This window comes from Cydia fagiglandana, chromosome Z (genome assembly GCF_963556715.1).
Source record: "Cydia fagiglandana chromosome Z, ilCydFagi1.1, whole genome shotgun sequence".
Taxonomy (NCBI): Eukaryota; Metazoa; Arthropoda; class Insecta; order Lepidoptera; family Tortricidae; genus Cydia; species Cydia fagiglandana.
Genome location: NC_085959.1, coordinates 2617689 through 2637055, shown reverse-complemented (window position 1 = coordinate 2637055; position 19367 = coordinate 2617689).

Here is a 19367-nt window from a genome sequence, read left to right as displayed (position 1 = left end):
TCGTAAAACACACTGGCACAAAATGAATGTATGTAGCTACCGAACTTATTTCATAAATACCCACATACATGGTTGTGTTTAATAAAACGACCGTTATTATTATATTACACGGCATATAATTTTTTTTACATCAGTCTTATTGCACCAGTAGTAAGAGTCAAAGAGCATATAATCACTACGTTTTAAGAGTCGGCACTCTCGAACAATCCTCGAACCGAATTATGAACGTACATATCCCAACACACCAAATACAGGCTTAAAGATCTCGCATCCAGGCCATAATTGTTAAAAAAAAATCACACACAATACTACCAACACAAAAGAAAACAACGCTAGGGCTCGACACTTCCAGTACCTACTGTTTATCGATATCGATAAATGTGCGATACGTGCTGCTGTATTTACCTACTGTACTACTGTAACAGTACATTTTGAGAATCACGTGGATTAATAAAATAAAAGAACATTATGTATATAAACAATTTTATTTTACATGATAAAAATATCATAGTTTATTATTCAAGTAGGCATATTACAATAAGCTGAATTCGCGCGATTTGATGATTTCCACAAATGAACTTGTTTCCATTCAGTTTTTGAATAGGTAAATAAATACGCCAAATCCTCATTTCCTTTTCCTCAGTTTTGCCCATAATCGACATCTGAAATAAAGAGATTATCGATAAATTGGTCGTACACTATTCGTGTCATAGGTTACTTAGTTTTTTACTTAAAAATACTTTATTCACAAAATATTTTCGTTTTAATCATGGATTGTACACGACTAAAACTAATTAAATTAGTAACTGTTAACGACTCAAAGTAAAAAATGAAAATATTGCATACAAACCTCAGTTTACCGACCTGTTCGGATCAAGTGGAAATTTGGCCAAAAAGCGTCAGTAGTTAGTCTTCTTACACACCCACTACAAACTTCACATTTCCTTAAAGATTTGGCCCCCATTTAAATAACAGCTAAAGTTATTTTACCAATTACAATAAAAAATAACCACGTATTTCCACGTTCACGACAATTCAAATGACGTTTGACGTTTTACTACCAATCATACCCACCTAAAGAAAAGTAAGTATAATACGTCTATGTTAAAAGCAAGTATGGTATGTGCCACCAAAATGCAACAGCAGTCATTTTAATTCGATAAGATTATTTCTATACCTCAATGTTGGTAACAAGTACGTTCTTAATTTATCAAAGTATGGGGTGTCGATGGGCGTAAGAGTGTTTTCTGTAATGACTTAACGACGGTGCATCGCAATATAACAAAGTATAAAATAAAGACGACACCATAATGTTGTGTGCAAGTTGGATAAGGACACCGATACAGAAGTTCTATGTATCAACATTGTAGTGGCAATCTTATGATGCATGTTTTCAAGGCATTTCGTAACAGCAGCGATAGCTCCGGGGCTTAAGATGCGGATTGAATGCAATGTACAAAAACTATATTCAAATTTATTAATTACCTATATGTATAACACGTTTTCACGCCACTGTTCGGAAATGTGGCAATAGATGGTCTAAAACCAAGCTGGAAAGTAGGCAATAGCTGTAGCACCTGAAGCACCACTACTACAATGTTTCATTGTTGTCATCATCTGTCATTGGTGACAGTTCACTACAGCAATGAGTATCATTTAAAACATAAAAATCAATAAAAGGTCTTTTTTTGCGCAACTTTTTCCTTCAAAAATAAAATTAGGTTATTTATAGCACCAATTTCTTGTTTAAAAAAAAAAATATCAAAACCATTCACTTAATTTTTTTTTTAACAATTATTCATTCAGTTCACGCTTAAGGCGTTTTTTACTTTTGTAGCTTTTTGTGGTTTTATTAGCAAAAACGCTTCTAATTTTAGAGTCGGTTTGAAGCAAATAACAGAAAAACGCCTCTTAAAAGTGGTAAAAAAAGTAAAAAAAGGCGGGATCTGAAAATACCTACTGAATTGGATAGTGTAAATTATGTTTGACTAAAAAATATAAGAAACGCGTATCTACGCTCGCTATAAAAATGAGTTCTTCTAGTGAAGAAAATGATATTCTTACGCTGACGCCTATCGAAATTCGAAAGACAGTACCGGCAGTGGCTAGTAATTTGCTACCAGAGAAATCGCGGGCTAGTATAGCTATGCAAATGTTTTCTTATTTCCTCGCAGTAGTCGTGAAAAGCACTATGTAATGCCTCGGCCGGAAACGCTAAAGATGGTTTCGTATTATTCGAGGGCCTCCACTAACGTGTCGGCACTCGAACTCACTCGTCCATCTTTTAGCGATTTTCCGTCCTCTCCTACAATGTACTATTGTTATGGCCTGTACAATAATATTGCAATGTGAGAAAAAAATATATAGGCAAGTTTATTATTCGGCAAAAATAATCAAATCATATGAGGAAGGTTAAAAGTTGGTGAAATGGTAAAGATGGCGAAATGTAACTATCAGTATAGAGGAGTTGAAAAGTAGTCAAAATGAACGTAGTTATACTAACTCTTCGAAATGTAGGCAAAATTAAAAAAAAATAATAATGAGAGAGGCTGTATCAGGGACACAGCCGCTATGGCTGACGTGAAACGTGGTGTGGACCCGAAGGCCCGAAGCGTCCAGGACATCAGTGTTTTAGCACAGAATAATAATACAAGTGTCTAAATGCGAAGGCCGAAGGCCGAGCTCCGCGTAGGGCCGAAGGCCCGAAGCGTCCAGGATGTTAATGCTTTAACACAGAACAATAGTACAAGTGTCTAAATGCGAAGGCCGAAGGCCGAGCTCCGCGTAGGGCCGAAGGCCCGAAGCGTCCAGGACATCAGTGTTTTAGCACAGAACAATAATACAAGTGTCTAAATGCGAAGGCCGAAGGCCGAGCTCCGCGTAGGGCCGAAGGCCCGAAGCGTCCAAGACTTAAGTGCTATAACACAGAACAATAGTACAAGTGTCTAAATGCGAAGGCCGAAGGCCGAGCTCCGCGTAGGGCCGAAGGCCCGAAGCGTCCAAGATGTCAGTGCTTTAGCACAGAAAAATAGTAAAAGTGTCTAAATGCGAAGGCCGAAGGCCCGAAGCGTCCAGAATGTTAGTGCTTTAACACAGAATAATAGTACAAGGGTCTAAATGCGAAGACCGAAGGCCGAGCTCCGCGTAGGGCCGAAGGCCCGAAGCGTCCAGGATTTAAGTGCTATAACACAGAACAATAGTAAAAGTGTCTAAATGCGAAGGCCGAAGGCCGAGCTCCGCGTAGGACCGAAGGCCCGAAGCGTCCAGGATTTAAGCACTATAACACAAAACAATAGCACAAGTGTCTAAATGCGAAGGCCGAAGGCCGAGCTCCGCGTAGGGCCGAAGGCCCGAAGCGTCCAGGATGTTAGTGCTTTAACACAGAACAATAGTACAAGTGTCTAAATGCGAAGGCCGAAGGCCGAGCTCCGCGTAGGGCCGAAGGCCCGAAGCGTCCAGGATTTAAGTGCTTTAACATAGAACAGTAGTACAAGTGTCTAAATGCGAAGGCCGAGCTCCGCGTAGGACCGAAGGCCCGAAGCGTGCAGGACATCAGTGCTTTAGCACAGAAAAATAGTACAAGTGTCTAAATGCGAAGGCCGAAGGCCGAGCTCCACGTAGGGCCGAAGGCCCGAAGCGTCCAGGATTTAAGTGCTATAACACAGAACAATAGTACAAGTGTCTAAATGCGAAGGCCGAAGCGTCCAGGATGTCAGTGGTTAAACACAGAACTGACAGACTGGACGCTTCGGGCCTTCGGCCCTACGCGGAGCTCGGCCTTCGGCCTTCGCGTTTAGACACTTGTAATATTGTTCTGTGTTAAAGCACTGACATCCTGGACACTTCTTGCCTTCGGCCTTACGTAGAGCGCAGCCTTCGACCTTCGCATTTAGTTAGACTCTTGTACTACTGCTTTGTGTTTGAATACCGAATTCGCACATCTCGCGAATGCGTGATGTATTATAATAATTTTGGATAATATCTAAATTTTATCTGTAAAGATTATTTGGGGTCATAATGATTCACTGTATCTAGATGAACTTGAATGCGGCATTTGATGGGTAATTTAAAAATAATTAATTACAGCGTCACACCTATTTAAATAATTAAATGATCAATTCATTTTGGAGTAATGAATGTAACGATTAGGTACAATTTTTTGTGTAAATAACACACCAAAATTACGAGAATAGATATTTTATACGGGTAATACACGTTTTATAGCAAACTCGTTCGTGTCTTTCCTGTAGCCATCGCATTTAAGGGAATCTAAAAGCATTTTTTTACGCAGCACCTTTACAGGCAGAATATTTCATTCAATACTTGAGACTCAAATGAGAAAAACGGGATATATATGAACCACAGTCGTTACCTTTTATAGTACCTATTGTCCACAGAAGTGACCTTTTCTAAATTATGTTTTACCCATTACATCAGAAAGTACCTAACTAAGATTACTATATACTTACTAGCATTAGGAACTCGGGATTGTCAAGCAGCCGTCATACGTTATATGTGTTCTATCAAAGTAACTCGCGCCGCCGCGCCGCCTTAGATGCTAATGCATTATTTGAGGAGATGAGCATGTATTACTATGGTGAATGTAGTATTAAAAGAACCGTTATTGCTTTATCTTACTATTTCAGGTATATTTTGTCAGTTTTGCGCCCTATTTTTCGCACACGGTGGCCTCAAACAAGAGCAGTGATAAAAATTCTGTAATAACTGTCACATTTTTATGTTTTAGCAGCTTATTATAATTCCACGTACTTTATTTTACTCATATTTCATTAAAATAAATTAAGATCTATCAAATGGCATCAATTTTACCGAAATCGGTTAATGGGCTGATGAGTCATTACTAAATGAACACTGAAAATAGGGGTCATTTTAGCTCCGAATACGTCGTGTCTAGCGCAGAATCAGCGCCATTTATGTCAGCGGCACGTACTGTTCCGAGTAATGGCTACTTTCTTCTATATATCTATATCAAAACTATGTTTGTAGGTATTATAGTTTATGAGATATAAGCCGCCGCGCCATAACACTTTTCGTTACACTTGGTTTTTGGTCCGGCACCTCTACTACGGCTTTTTAAAGACGTTTCACGTCAAAAGTTGGCAATCACGTAACAGATCCATATTAAGTCTTTATTTTTTATAGTTCCATTACTGGCTCATCAAATGTTCTGAAACCAGTAAATGAACAGTGTGTTCATTTACTGGTGTCGCGTAGATTTCATTTTTTTCTCAAATTTATATGTAAACGCAATCGTATTAAGCTTGTTTGTTGTGATTCTGCATAGAAAACGATTCTGATTCAATTAGCCAGTATTGGAACAAACCAAATTTCTGTAGTCCATTCACTAGATTTGTCATGCCTATGTATGAACAATACAAAATTTGGCTTGTTCATTTATTGGATTTCTACTAATTCTATGTATGAACAGTGTAACCACGAACAATGCAGTGACAAGTTTATTAATTTAAGCATTATTTGGTGAGCATGACCCCTTTTCATCAAAATATGCACGTTGGTTCTGGTTTTAATGGTTGATTTTATTTTTTCCTTTTAATATGTAACGGGTTTCTATGTTATTGGTGAATAACCATCATTTCATTACATTCTAATCGATTCGAAGTCAATATGGAGGGACAAAAAGATACAAACGCTATCGCTATACTTATTAAAATAGAGCCGAAAACGGTGTTTGTGATAAAAATGATTTTATTATGCTAATTAAAAAGAGTTAAATAATGTTCATTCACTGGGTTTTTCGGTGTTCATTCACTAGTTTTTATGTTCATTCATTAGGTTATTGGGTAGTTTTTGGTAAATTCTGGTATAACTCAAAAACTATGAAAGTAATTAAAAATCGCAGAAATGACTTTCTTATTTATTAAATGAGTTAGTTAAATTGCAGTTAATTATTCCAATTATGAATGAATGCTGAGCAATGATTTTTCAAACTTGGATAATTGCTTAAGTGTTCATTCACTGGTGGTCTTACCATAGTTGAAATTTGCACACCAGATTGCATTTATAAAGTGTACAAGAGATAAGAAGCGATTTTGAGAAATTCAACCGCTAAGGGGGTTAAAAAGGGGATGAAAGTTAGTATGGGGTTAAAGTTTTCTTTTAAGCTAGGAATTTGAAACGTCGTAAAAAGATATATTATTAAAATACAAGAAAACTAAGTTCAGCGTTTTTGAAAATTCATCCCCTGAGGTGGTGAAAAAGGGGTTGAAAGTTTGTATGGATATCAATTTTTTTTCCGAGTGGTGGACTTGAATCTTTGTATTTAGGGATATTAGTAGAAGACAGGAAAAGTAATTTCAGCGTTTTGTAAATTTCATCCCCTAACATGGTTAAAAAGGGGTTGAAAGTTTGAATCCATTACAAATGGTTTTCAAACTTCTTTGAAAGACATAATAATAGCCGATTACAAAAATAAGTAAATTGCAACGTTTTTGGAATTTCAACCCCTGAGGGGGCTAAAAAGGGGATGAAAGTTCGTCTGCGGGTGCAAATTTTATTTTAAGCAAGGAACTTGAAACATTGTAAAAACGTTTTAAATTAAAATGCTAGAAAACTAATATCAGCGTTTTTGAAAATTCATCCCCTAAGGTGGTGAAAAAGGGCTTGAAGGTTTGTATGGATATCAAACATTTTTTCGAGCGCGGGACTTGTATCTTTGTATTTGGGAATACTATTAGAAGACAATAAAAGTAATTTCAGCGTTTTGTAAAATGCATCCGTAACATGGTTAAAATGGGTTTCAAAGTTTGAATCCATTACAAATGCTTTGAAACTTCTTAGAAAGACATATTAGCCGATTACAAAAAAAGTAATAACAACGTTTTTGGAAATTCAAGCCCTAAGGGGGTTAAAAAGGAGATGAAAGTTCGTCATGGGGTGTAAATTTAATTTTAAGCTAGGAACTTGAACTTTTGCAAAAAAAAGGTAAAACAATAAAAACCATGAAAACTAATTCAAGCATTTTTGAAAATCATCCCCCAAGGTGGTAAGAAAGGGGTTGAAAGTTTGTATGGAGATCAGATATTTTGTGAGTGCCGAATTTGAATCTTTGTATAAGGGCATAGGTACCTATTATGAGAATACAAAAAAAATAATTTCAGCAACCAACATCAAAATCCACTTGACTTAAAACTTCATACAACTTGCTAAAAAAGAAAAGTACTTAATTTCAACATTGCTTGGATATGAAAATTATAGGTACTAAAGATGTAAAATGTTGAAGATAAGATTCCACGCGGACGAAGTCGCGGGCAACAGCTAGTTTACAAATAAATGGCTCTGCGAAACGATGTTCGGCGAATCGTCAATCTACTAAAAGTTTCTCGGAGAATCATTACTATCATTAGGTAACTATTTATGTTGCCGCTATAACAACAAATACTATAAGTAAATAGAATAAAATAAATATTTAAGTGCGGCTCCCATACAACAAACGTGATTTTTAGCCGTTTTTGCGTAATGGTATGGTACCCGTCGTGCGCGAGTCCTGCCGTGTCACGCGCATCTCATGTAGTAACTTTAAAAGTTGAGTTTCGAGATAATTACGTTTAAAGTTTTAAAGATTCAAATGCTGTTATCGTTGACGGTTCATGGTAATTTTTTTATTTATTTTTTATCTACATGTAGGAAATATGGTCACAGAATAGGCCCTTTAATTTTTTTTTCGCATAATTGAATAGTTTTCATTTATTCGAATTAAATGGTTCCGCATGATCAACTCTTTCATACTATTAGTGGTCACATGAAGTCATGTAAGTCAAGTTACATGACATACGCGTGATCAAACGTGACACGTTTTACTTGACCAATATTGTTGTCTTATAAACCAAGCGCTCGGCCAGTCCTGCCTAACTCTGGCAACTTAAGAAACGATTGTGATATTTTGGTTATGTCAGTCATGCAACTCAAGTTAACTGAGTTGTGCCTGACGCCATCGGCAAAAAAATGAAGGTACATGAGTTAGTCATATGCTTTTCTCAGTAAATAATGAATATTTTCAAAATTTTCTTTTAGAAGATATATTTTTAATGGTTTTTAAGACGATTTAGACTGGTTATCCGTAACTCATGTAACTCGAGTTAACGGAGTTAGGCGTGACACGGCAGAGTCCGACTCGCACTTGGCCGGTATTTTTCTCTTGATTTTACACACAGGTTGGGTATTTTTACCCTGATCAAGGTGTGAAAAAAGATATGGCAGAGAATATTAGTTTACACATAAAATACCCAAAATAGGAGGGTCCTTCTAATATATCGGAAACATAAAAGTATTGTTTAGTTCAAACAGAATATTTCACTATTTATAAAGACATTTTGTACTTCATATTTTATTAAATCATACATTATGCAACTTAAATAATATGTTTAAGTTACAAAAAAATTGGTTCAGTAGGTACCTATCTGTATAGTTACTTACCCTTTTATCGAAAACTTGTAACATTTTAGGGTTGATATTTGGTATAATAGAATCTTACATCTAGGCAAATCAATCGAAAAACGGCAATCAATTTGATGTCCGGGGCAGATTGCCCAATACATAGTACACGGCTAGATTCTTTAGCGTCCATGTTTGTCTAGTACCATAGACAAAACGGTAAGTTCATATTAAATGTAACAATAAAAACACAAAAATCACTATATGAATGCCTTTAAGATTTGAAGAGTTCCCACGATTCCCTATGGATCCCATCATCAGAACTGGGTTTGGCAAAAACGGGACTAATCTGTATGCATATACATACTATCAAAATAGTTATTTACGATACAAGTGCGGAAAAGAGGAAATTTGAAACGAGTTGCGATAAATTAACGACCGAAGGGAGTGTTTTAAATCGACACGAGTTGCAAATTACCTATTCGCACGTGTATCGTCCAACGTTTCACAGTACATATGGCCCTTTAAACTTTTGACATCGCACGAAAAGTGCGGGAAAATACAGGACCATAATGCATGTACTGTAAAAGAATTTTCAAAATCGGTCCAGTAATGACGGCAATATGGAGTAACAAACATTATATATGTATATATATATATATATATATATATATATATATATATATATATATATATATATATATATATATATATATATACCGCGTGTGGCCTGTAATATGAGCAAAAAATTAAACTGTAGGCTGTACTCCTCATACTGACCAACATTTGTTCAGCGACTTTTAAAAACTACAAAAGCCAGAAAGTTGAAATTTGCACACCAGATTGCATTCATAAAGTGTACAAGAGATAAGAAGCGATTTTGAGAAATTCAACCCCTAAGGGGGTTAAAAAGGGGATGAAAGTTTGTATGGGATTAAAGTTTTCTTTTAAGCTAGGAATTTGAAACTTCGTAAAAAGATATATTATTAAAATACAAGAAAACTAATTTCAGCGTTTTTGAAAATTCATCCCCTGAGGTGGTGAAAAAGGGGTTGAAAGTTTGTATGGATATCAAAAATTTTTCCGAGTGGTGGACTTGAATCTTTGTATTTAGGGATATTATTAGAAAACAGGAAAAGTAATTTCAGCGTTTTGTAAAATTCATCCCCTAACAGGGTTAAAAAGAGGTTGAAAATTTTAATCCATTACAAATGCTTTGAAACTTCTTAGAAAGGCATAATAGCCGATAAGAAAAAAAAGTCATTGCAACGTTTTTGGAAATTCAACCCCTGAGGGGGTTAAAAAGGGGATGAAAGTTCTTCTTCGGGTGCAAATTTTATTTTAAGCTAGGAATTTGAAACTTTGTAAAAACGTATCAAATTCAAAAACAAGAAAACTAATTTCAGCGTTTTAGAAAATTCATCCCCCAAGGTGGTGAAAAAGGGGTTGAAAGTTTGTATGGATATCATAAATTTATTCGAGCGCGGGATTTGAATCTTTGTATTTGGGGATATTATTAGATGACAATAAAAGTGACTTCAGCGATGTGTAAAATTCATCCCCTAGCAGGGTTAAAATGGGGTTCAAAGTTTGAATCCATTACAAATGCTTTGAAACTTCTTAGAAAGACATATTAGCCGATTACAAAAAAAGTAATTGCAACGTTTTTGGAAATTGAAGCCCTAAGGAGGTTAAAAAGGGGATGAAAGTTCGTCTTGGGGTGTAAATTTAATTTTAAGCTAGGAACTTGAACTTTTTGCAAAAAAGGTATTAAGTTAAAAAACATGAAAACTAATTCAAGCATTTTTGAAAATCATCCCCCAAGGTGGTGAGAAAGAGTTTGAAAGTTTGTATGGAGATCAGATATTTTGTGAGTGTCGAACTTGAATCTTTGTATAAGGGCATAGGTACCTATTATGCGTGTGTGCGTGTGTTACTAACAAGACGTGTTGTGAAAAGCTCTTGGCCATTTCTACCGGATTACTCTGTAAAATGGCCAAAACCGACTTAAAAAGTATACTAGACGAAGCGAAAAAGAAGTTAAATTCGTTGACTGAGAAAATTTCATTGCAAGCGGCCCTGATTTTAGAGCAAAATGAGAAAATTCATGCTCAACAAAAGCTTATAGAAAGCCAAAAGGAGGTACTTGAACAATTTTTGTCGAGTGTCGATACAGCGAATATGTCGATGTGTGTGTCGGTGAAATCGGCTACAGGCAAGAGCGGCGAAGACCTATCAGCAATTACAGCTAGTAGGAAGAGCATGACAACAACCCCTACGATTACCACCGATCGCGCACGAAGGGCGGCTGATCGTGCGAGTAAGACGGCTTCTACCAATAAGGATCAAACACGACAAAAACCGAAAGCGGCAGCATTAAGTGTGACGAAGATAACAACACCGCCTACCGCACTCGCGCAAAGGCAGGATGCAGCGACTGCACCAGCGTTGACGTCACAGCTAGACGTTGGGCCATTAAACAAGCCCGAGTCGATGACGCTCGTAGATAGTGCGCCACCGATATTAAGGCCTGAAGAGATCTGCTCAGAGCCAGTGACTATAACTACTAAGTTGACAGAAAGTGACGAAGACGACAAAGTTGGTGATTGGCAACATCCTCGTCGTAAGAACCGAAAATGTAAACCTGCTGTAGTTATCGGAGTTGGCAGCAAGCACAACATCCTGCAATCAGCTGAGAGATTTAAATATATTCAAGCATGGAATTTCCAGCCGGACACCACAGAAGAGCAAATTATGAATTAGCCGCGAGTGGCGCTGTCGCCACCTAGCGGCCATATCTGTGCTGATCGTGACAGACGCGTTTTGTTAGAGAGTGAGTCTTCTGTACTTAGTACTATTACCTATTTATTCTGTGGTAATTATGAATTTCCTAAAGAAGATACATGAGTCTGAAGAATACACTGTGGAAAAAAGGGATATAAAAACCAAACGGCACTCTGCGTTTATAATCGGCTCCCCCGAAAAGCATATACGAGCGGCTAAAGTTACCAACTTCGTGGCCACACGGCATTCGTTTCTCCGACTGGTTTCGCGTCCGTCCCCGCTCAGAGCGGGGCCCCACCACCGACCGGCCCGCGACGACGGCTCAGTGACTGCGCGCCAGCGCATGCGACAACTTCACACACACGGGATGCATCGAGTGCGCCAATAATCGTATGCCATCAAAACGTTCAATCTCTCAACAATACAATAAACAGGCTGGAAGTTCTACTAAGTACCGATCTTAAATGTGACGTGTTAGCAATTACGGAACACTGGCTCTCTGACGTTAATTTAAAATGTATTAGTGTAGACAAATACAATCTAGTATCATATTTTTGCCGTAAACAATCTCTTCACGGTGGGTCATGCCTCTATGTTAAAAATGGTACTAAAGCTGTGAATGTACCTGAAATTGTTGACATGTCCAAAGAATTAGTATGCGAGCTATCAGCTATTTACTTGGTGGATTTTAATATCATTATTATTTGTTTATACCGTACCAACCTAATTACTACTAAGGAGTTTCTGACCCACCTTGAATGTGTGCTCGATAAAGTCACTGAATTAAATAAAAATTACATCATTTTAGGTGATATGAATATTAATTGCATAGGAGAAAAAACCTTAGACTTTAAACATCTGGAGGAGGTTCTGAGGGCCCACGACTGTAGGAACGAAGTAACGTTTCCCACTCGCGTAAGTTGTAACTCATCCACTGCACTTGACCACGCTTACACGAACGTGGATGTAGGCTCGATAACAACGTCTCCTGTCGTAACTAATATAGGTGATCACTTCGCAGTGCGTATAGAGGTGACAAGTAAAAGTATAAAACCTGTCACACAGCCACGATTATCCAGAAACTACTCCAAAATGAATCGCGCTAATTTCATTTACACGATAGAATGTATAGATTGGACTAATTTTATATCGAATACTAGTTATACAGCTGAATTATTATCGGCTCAGTTAAATAATATTTTATCGAACAGAATAGACACTAGTTTCCCATTGAAAAAAAACTGTCGCTCGAAAAATACCGAATCGTGGGTTTCCCAAGAGATTTTAAATATTAAAGCTTTATTATTCGACTGTCTTAATTTCGAACGTAAGTTCCCTTTAAATGATGCGTTAAAAAAATGCATAGATAAGTTGAAGATCAAATATAATCATGCGATTCAACAAAGCAAAACGCAATTTTACTCAAAACAGATAGCCGCGTCACAGAACTCGTGTAAAACTATGTGGCAAGTAGTAAATAAAGAAAGGGGAAAAAACATACGGCCTCCTATCGACTTCACAGAACTCGTAGTAAACTCGCAGGGCGTAAAGTATAGCACTAAGAAAGAAGCGGTGGATGCCATGAACGCTAGATTTGTTGATGCCGCGATAGCATGCGGAGCGCCCCGCGCTGACCTTGACCGAGTGCGCGATCAGCTGAGTGCAGTGCGTGCGCCGACTGACTGCTCCATGCGACTTACCCGTTTTACCTGCGCTGAAGTTTACAATATAATAACGGCCCGAATACCACATAAAACGAGTAAAGACGTATATGGACTGTCCATGGACTTGTTAAACACAATTGCCTCTACTATAACACCTGTTCTTACTCATATGTACAACTTATGTATTAAAGAAGGATCGTACCCTAAGTCTTTAAAAATCAGTAAGGTGTCCCCTCTTTTTAAAGGCAAAGGAAAAACTGAAAATATGGACGGGTACCGGCCAGTATCCATCATTCCGATTGTCGCTAAGGTGTTAGAAAATGGATTGTGTTGCCGACTCACAACGTTTTTAAACTCGACAAATGCAATTTCCGACCGCCAATATGCGTACAGGTCCGGCCGCTGTACCACCGACCTAGCACGCGAAGTCGTACGCAGGGTCTTGGATGCTCTGGAGAGTAAACAGCAAGTAGCGATGCTCTGCTGTGACCTCTCCAAGGCTTTCGACGTGGCCGACCACAGCGTCGTCGCGGCTAAGCTGAAACATTACGGCGTACGTGGAAATGCTCTTAGCCTCCTCACTGACGGTCTGCGCGGTCGATCGCAGGTAGTCGTGGGAGATGGAGGGTTATCCAGGTCGGACCCGCTGACTACAACTATGGGTGTGGCCCAGGGATCGTCGATCTCAAACATACTGTTTTCCCTGATAATTAATGATCTCCCCGAAGCAATAACGGCGGCCGAGATCTTAATGTACGCCGATGATGTGGCGGGTATTGTAACGGCACCAGACGAGAACAGCCTGCAGACCCGGCTTAATGACGCAGCAGACCAGTTATCACAGTGGTTTCGTCTGAACGGCCTCGCGCTTAATTTGACCAAAACGCATTTTATTCACTTCCACGTTGGCGGCCGCACACCGGGGTCCCTTAAGGTTCAGTCTGGTGGTGTATGCATGCAGCAGGTAGATATCATCACGTTTGTGGGTTTCGAAATCGACCGAAAACTATCGTGGGCTCCGCACATAGATAAACTTTGCGGGAAACTCGGTGGTGCTTGTTTCGCGCTTCGCCGCTTGGCTCGAGTCGTGCCGCGGCACGTAGTGCGAACCTGCTATTTCGCAACCATTCACTCACAATTGCAGTATGGCACAGAGTTGTGGGGGCGCGCAGCGGACTGGCAACGCGCTTTCCGACTCCAAAAAAGAGCTGTGCGCGCGGTGATGCAGGTGTCTCAGGATACTTCCGTGAGGCCCTTCTTCAAAGAACTGGGCATACTGACTATGCCGTCAATATTAATACAACAGATTGCTATTTATGCCCACATTAATCTACACACTTATAAAAAACGCGCAGACTCAGCCCGTCCGCTCCGATACCCTAACAGGCTTCTGCCTGTTAAGCGACGACTTGCGAGATCTGGGAAGATAACACACATCATGTGTCCAACTGTCTATAACAAGCTGCCAGTAACTATAACCTCGGCTCCTTCTGTAGGTTGTTTTAAAAGAAGACTTAAAAGTTGGCTTCTCGAGCACACATTTTATAGTTTGGAAGAGTTTTTAAATGTTAAATTATAAATTAACGAATTGTTAATCAAATTTATTTTTACCTTTATTTAAATGTATTAAATTGTAAATTATTTTATATACACAATTGACATGTAATATTTGTAATATTATAAATAAAATGAATATGAATATGAATATTATGAGAATACAAAAAAAGTAATTTCAGCAACCAACATCAAAATCCACTTGACTTAAAACTTCATACAACTTGCTAAAAAAGAAAAGTACTTAATTTAAACATTGCTTGGATATGAAAATTATAGGTACTAAAGATGTAAAATGTTGAAGATAAGATTCCACGCGGACAAAGTCGCGGGCAACAGCTAGTACTTCATAATTTTTAAATGTTGTTGAACAAAAGTGTCACCGTTTGAGGAGTACAATCTATGTTTTAATTATTTGCTCGTGTTACAGGCCACACCCGGTATATATAACATTCAACCGAATTGATAACCTCCTCCTTTTGAGATTTGGAAGTCGGTTAAAAAAATATAAATTAAAATAGCGATGGGCCTTATTTGGCGCGGGCACCTACCTTCTTCTCAACTTACCGAACACTCCGAACAGCCGCAAATGTATGATGACGAGCAGGTATCAAGTAACGAATAGCTAAGGTATTCCGATCAATTTTATACCATGGAAATTTTTAATTATCTTTTAAATCAATGATATGGTTTTTGATTGCAAAGCGTTGATATGCAATTATAATTCACGTTCTCTCTAGTGTTGGCCAAAATCATCATATATATAAAATTGAAAAACCAGAACGGGATAAAAAACGAGAGAAGAAGCGAGATGGCGCCTTACAAATTTCCAAAAAAGTTTTTGACACGTTTCTCGAATACGACGCACGTATGGTAAGAAAAAACTGTTCCAATCTATTATCTAAATATGAGAATATAACTAGAATATAAAATTAATCGCTTTCGATGCGTATTTAATTTACAATAAGCAAATGAAATTTTCAAAATAACTTTATTCGGCCATCTCTCGGCAACTCTCGGTTGCTTTCGTTTGGCGGGGCTACAGATTAGACCAAAAAATCCGTAAGTTAAAGTAACCTAAATTATGTTTGTCATGTTGGTATACAGGTACCCCAGCTCGGACTTTGGCCTGCGCATCTAGACACTTGTTCTATTGGTCTGTGTTTGAACACAACACTCTCGCAGCTCACTATTATTGTTAGACAGTACATTTTATAATGTAGGTATCCAAAATGTGAGGTTATGTTATAAAATATCGATATAGAATGATGGTTTGTTTGTTTTGTCTTTTATCACAGGAAACTTAAGTATGTTTTGAGAAAAGCCATTTCAGGATTGCAAGACCACTGTATATAAAGTACTTAATATCTGTGTTGTTATTTGACTCACGTCTACATGTAAAACGTTTTCAAACCCACTCCGTAGTTAATAATTTAAAATTGTCTTGAGATCTGAGGCTTGTGGCGTTTTAAATGGATATTTGCGCCGCACGCTCCAGGATGCAAAATAAGTGACTACTATTTGAGTAGCAGCGTAGGTCCACATAGGTGATAGTTTCAGCTTTAGATGTTAAATAAGCATTTATGGTCAACATTTGTAATAGGCGATTAGGCACTCAAGAAGGTAATTGCACATTATTTTCCTTTGCCACTATCTACTTTCGTTGCATTTTTGTAAGCTCACAATGTGATAACTTGAAGTAAAATCTAATGGCGAGTAAATAAAAACAAGTCATTATTGAATAAAATATCTATATTTATATACTATTTTATTTTACGGTCTAATTTATAGTTTTCGCTTATCTATTGATTCATTGGCGTTTGGCATTGTAGTTTTAGCTTATACGTATGACTCTATTGACAGTTATGAGATTAGAGAGTGCTACGGTATTTAAATAACGCTCGTCTGTAACTACATGATCTTAGATCTATAATAGCGACTCACAACTTCTCTATTCGACTGTAAGTCATACAAGAGAGTTAAGTAGCGATTGCGATATAAAAAGATATAAGTAGAAGACTTCATCACACGTTTAGAACCTTAAGTGCAAATTGCAGATTATTACTCATATAGCTGTTAAGCTTGTTCAATTCACTTTGAGCTATAACCTATAACACTAGCAGCTTAACATGCATTATAGCGCCCAAAACAGCATTAATTAGGTAATTGGATATTTTTTACTTTCATTTTTGATAAACGGTATTACTATAATTTTTTCAGTCTCTTGCCGCGTTTTGCCGTATTCTACGCTCTTAATTTAACAATATTATAATACAAGCAGAACGCTGCAGGTAGCACTTACAGCGTTCTGCTTTACTCTATGTTATGATGTATTAAACACGACACAGAAATAAACACGTGTTAACTCTTGTTACAATGTTTTGGTATGCTTAGCCTATAGTTGCCGCGTTTTGACAGTTTTCTACAGACTTAATTAAAAGAGATATCAAAAATCTGAAAAAAGGGGATGATAGAAGAACATAAAAGGAATCATTTGATCCAAGGCAACTTAAAACGCTGTAACTTGAGTTGCAGCGTTTTACCATTTGACGGCAGCTCAGCCTTTGCTGGCCTTCAAAATTAAGATATTACTTAGGGGAAAGTTGCGAAAAGCGCGCGCTCTGGCCCTTGGAACTTACGCGGAGCTCACATTTCGGCTTTTGAATTTAGACAAACGTCTACTACTACTAGTTAGGTTAGGAAATTATACAGGAAGGTTCTAAGCATTCTAGAAGGAAGAGACATAATATGTATAAACATTAGTCACACATTCTACCAAAATAAGACTTGAACGCGTATGTTGCATATATGTTTTTAATCGTCTTCCAAAGCTCTTCATTTTGAGGCCCCACTCGATAGGTTTGCAAAATTTTTTTTTCTAAACATCATGCAATATCATGTATTATGTCCGCCATATTGATTTTATTATGACGTCACGTAGCCTATGTTAGTCGGGATGACGTAAGGATTCTAATGATATATCATTTATCTAGATCGGTTAAGGCATTCAGAAGATATGATAGAATAAAGAAACTCACATACAAACATGAACCCTGAAAACAATACACTCTTTTTGTTTGGGCAGTCGTGTAATAAAAGGTTTAGTAGGCAAGGATAATTTTATTCACAAGAAATATAAGAATCCAATTAGCCAGAAATTATTCGAAGCCCATCGCTTAAATAGAAGTTCACACATTTAGATTTCAATAGCGCGATTTAGAACATGTTTGTGTTTAGTTCCTGTGTTTACCTTAGGTATATATGATTTATATATATGTATTTTTATGATCAGCGGTAAAAACCCTCTAATTTGATAGCTCACTGAATAAGATAGAAGGATTTATTGTTCTTAGCACGTTTTGTGAATCCTTATTCTACCAAAGTTTGGGAATAACGACCCCACGGACCCGAGTGCTCCCGAGAGTCGGTCAGGGTCTCCGTCTCCGGCGTGTCTTCGTCGGTCGGAGTGGACCCCAAGGGGACCCGCAGGACTCTCAGCTCTGGCTTGCCTTCATTGGCCGTCCAGAGAGAAGTCGTTAGAGCTATATGCTCCAGGGGTGGAAGTGAAACATGCATAGGACGCGAGTTGGCACAGTGGCTGTTATAACAGCCACTGGGTAGAAAGCGGCGCACACCTCTCGACACCCCTGAGCCGCTTACACCAGTGTTGCTCCTGGTTGTCTTTACGACGACAGTTTCAGGGGCCCACCTAGTTAGTGACAAGTCACTGCCTGCCTCGATAACGTGTAGAAGCATTGTTATGGCAGGTGTCCGGACCTCTCGGCAATAGCCCAATCTTTTGTCCAGCCAAACTTCAACACCATAACCGGCACTCTTCTCCACTGCATTTACAATAGCTCCTATGCCAGCTGGGACCGATTTACGGGTATCTATTTGTACCCGTGAATGGGTTCTAGCTGGTGTATTACATAACATCAAACTTGTCTTAAAGGGCCTCTGTGCTGTTGGCTTCGGCCCCACGTACGCCTCCCAAAGGTCCGGGACCCCATGGTCCCGAGATATGTAAAAGACATACAAATAATAATAATATTAGGGGACATCTTACACAGATCAACCTAGCCCCAAACTAAGCAAAGCTTGTATTATGGGTGCTAGGCGACGATACACATACTTATATAAATAAATACATTCTTATATACATAGAATACACCCATAACTCAGGAACAAATATTAGTGTTCATCACACAAATAAATGCCCTTACTGGGATTCGGACCCAGGACCATCGGCTTCGCAGGCAGGGTCACTATCCACTAGGCCAGACCGGTCGTCGGCATGTTTAAACATGCTTAATAAATATATTAAAGTGCAGTGCCAACCCTAGCATTTTAATTAAGCTGATAACGTCATGGTCTGATGATACCTAAGCAAAGACAATGAGCTTGAAATTACTATCTATCCGCCAAATGAAAAATAGAATGAGTTTTTGTACCAATAGATTAAATTTTAATTAAGTTATGCTCAAATTAATTAGCAATGCTTGTACGGTTACGGTTTGCCCTGATTTGTTACAGAATGCAAAAATTAAACCTGTAAACTGGAATAGATGCAATGACTAACCTTACCTAACCTAACTGATATTAAAGAAAAAGCGACGAAGCCATCCAGTGATGAAGGTCGGATTCGAGCCGACGTCTTTACCTATCGATTTACTTATAGATATCGTTTTAGCTGTCTATAATTTATATATAGTAGTGTGACTACTTTAAAAACACTAATCAAAATGTTTGATAATAACGTTGTTATTATTTAGGTATTTTATTTAGTAATAAAACTTAAATCTAGCTATAACAAGTAATCAGGGTTGTTGACATACACTAAACCTTATAAAACAAAGTTCCCCTCCCCGCATGTCTGTTTGCCTGTATAATTGTATGTTCGCGATAAACTCAAAAACTATTAAACGGATTTTCATGCGATTTTCACTTATCAAT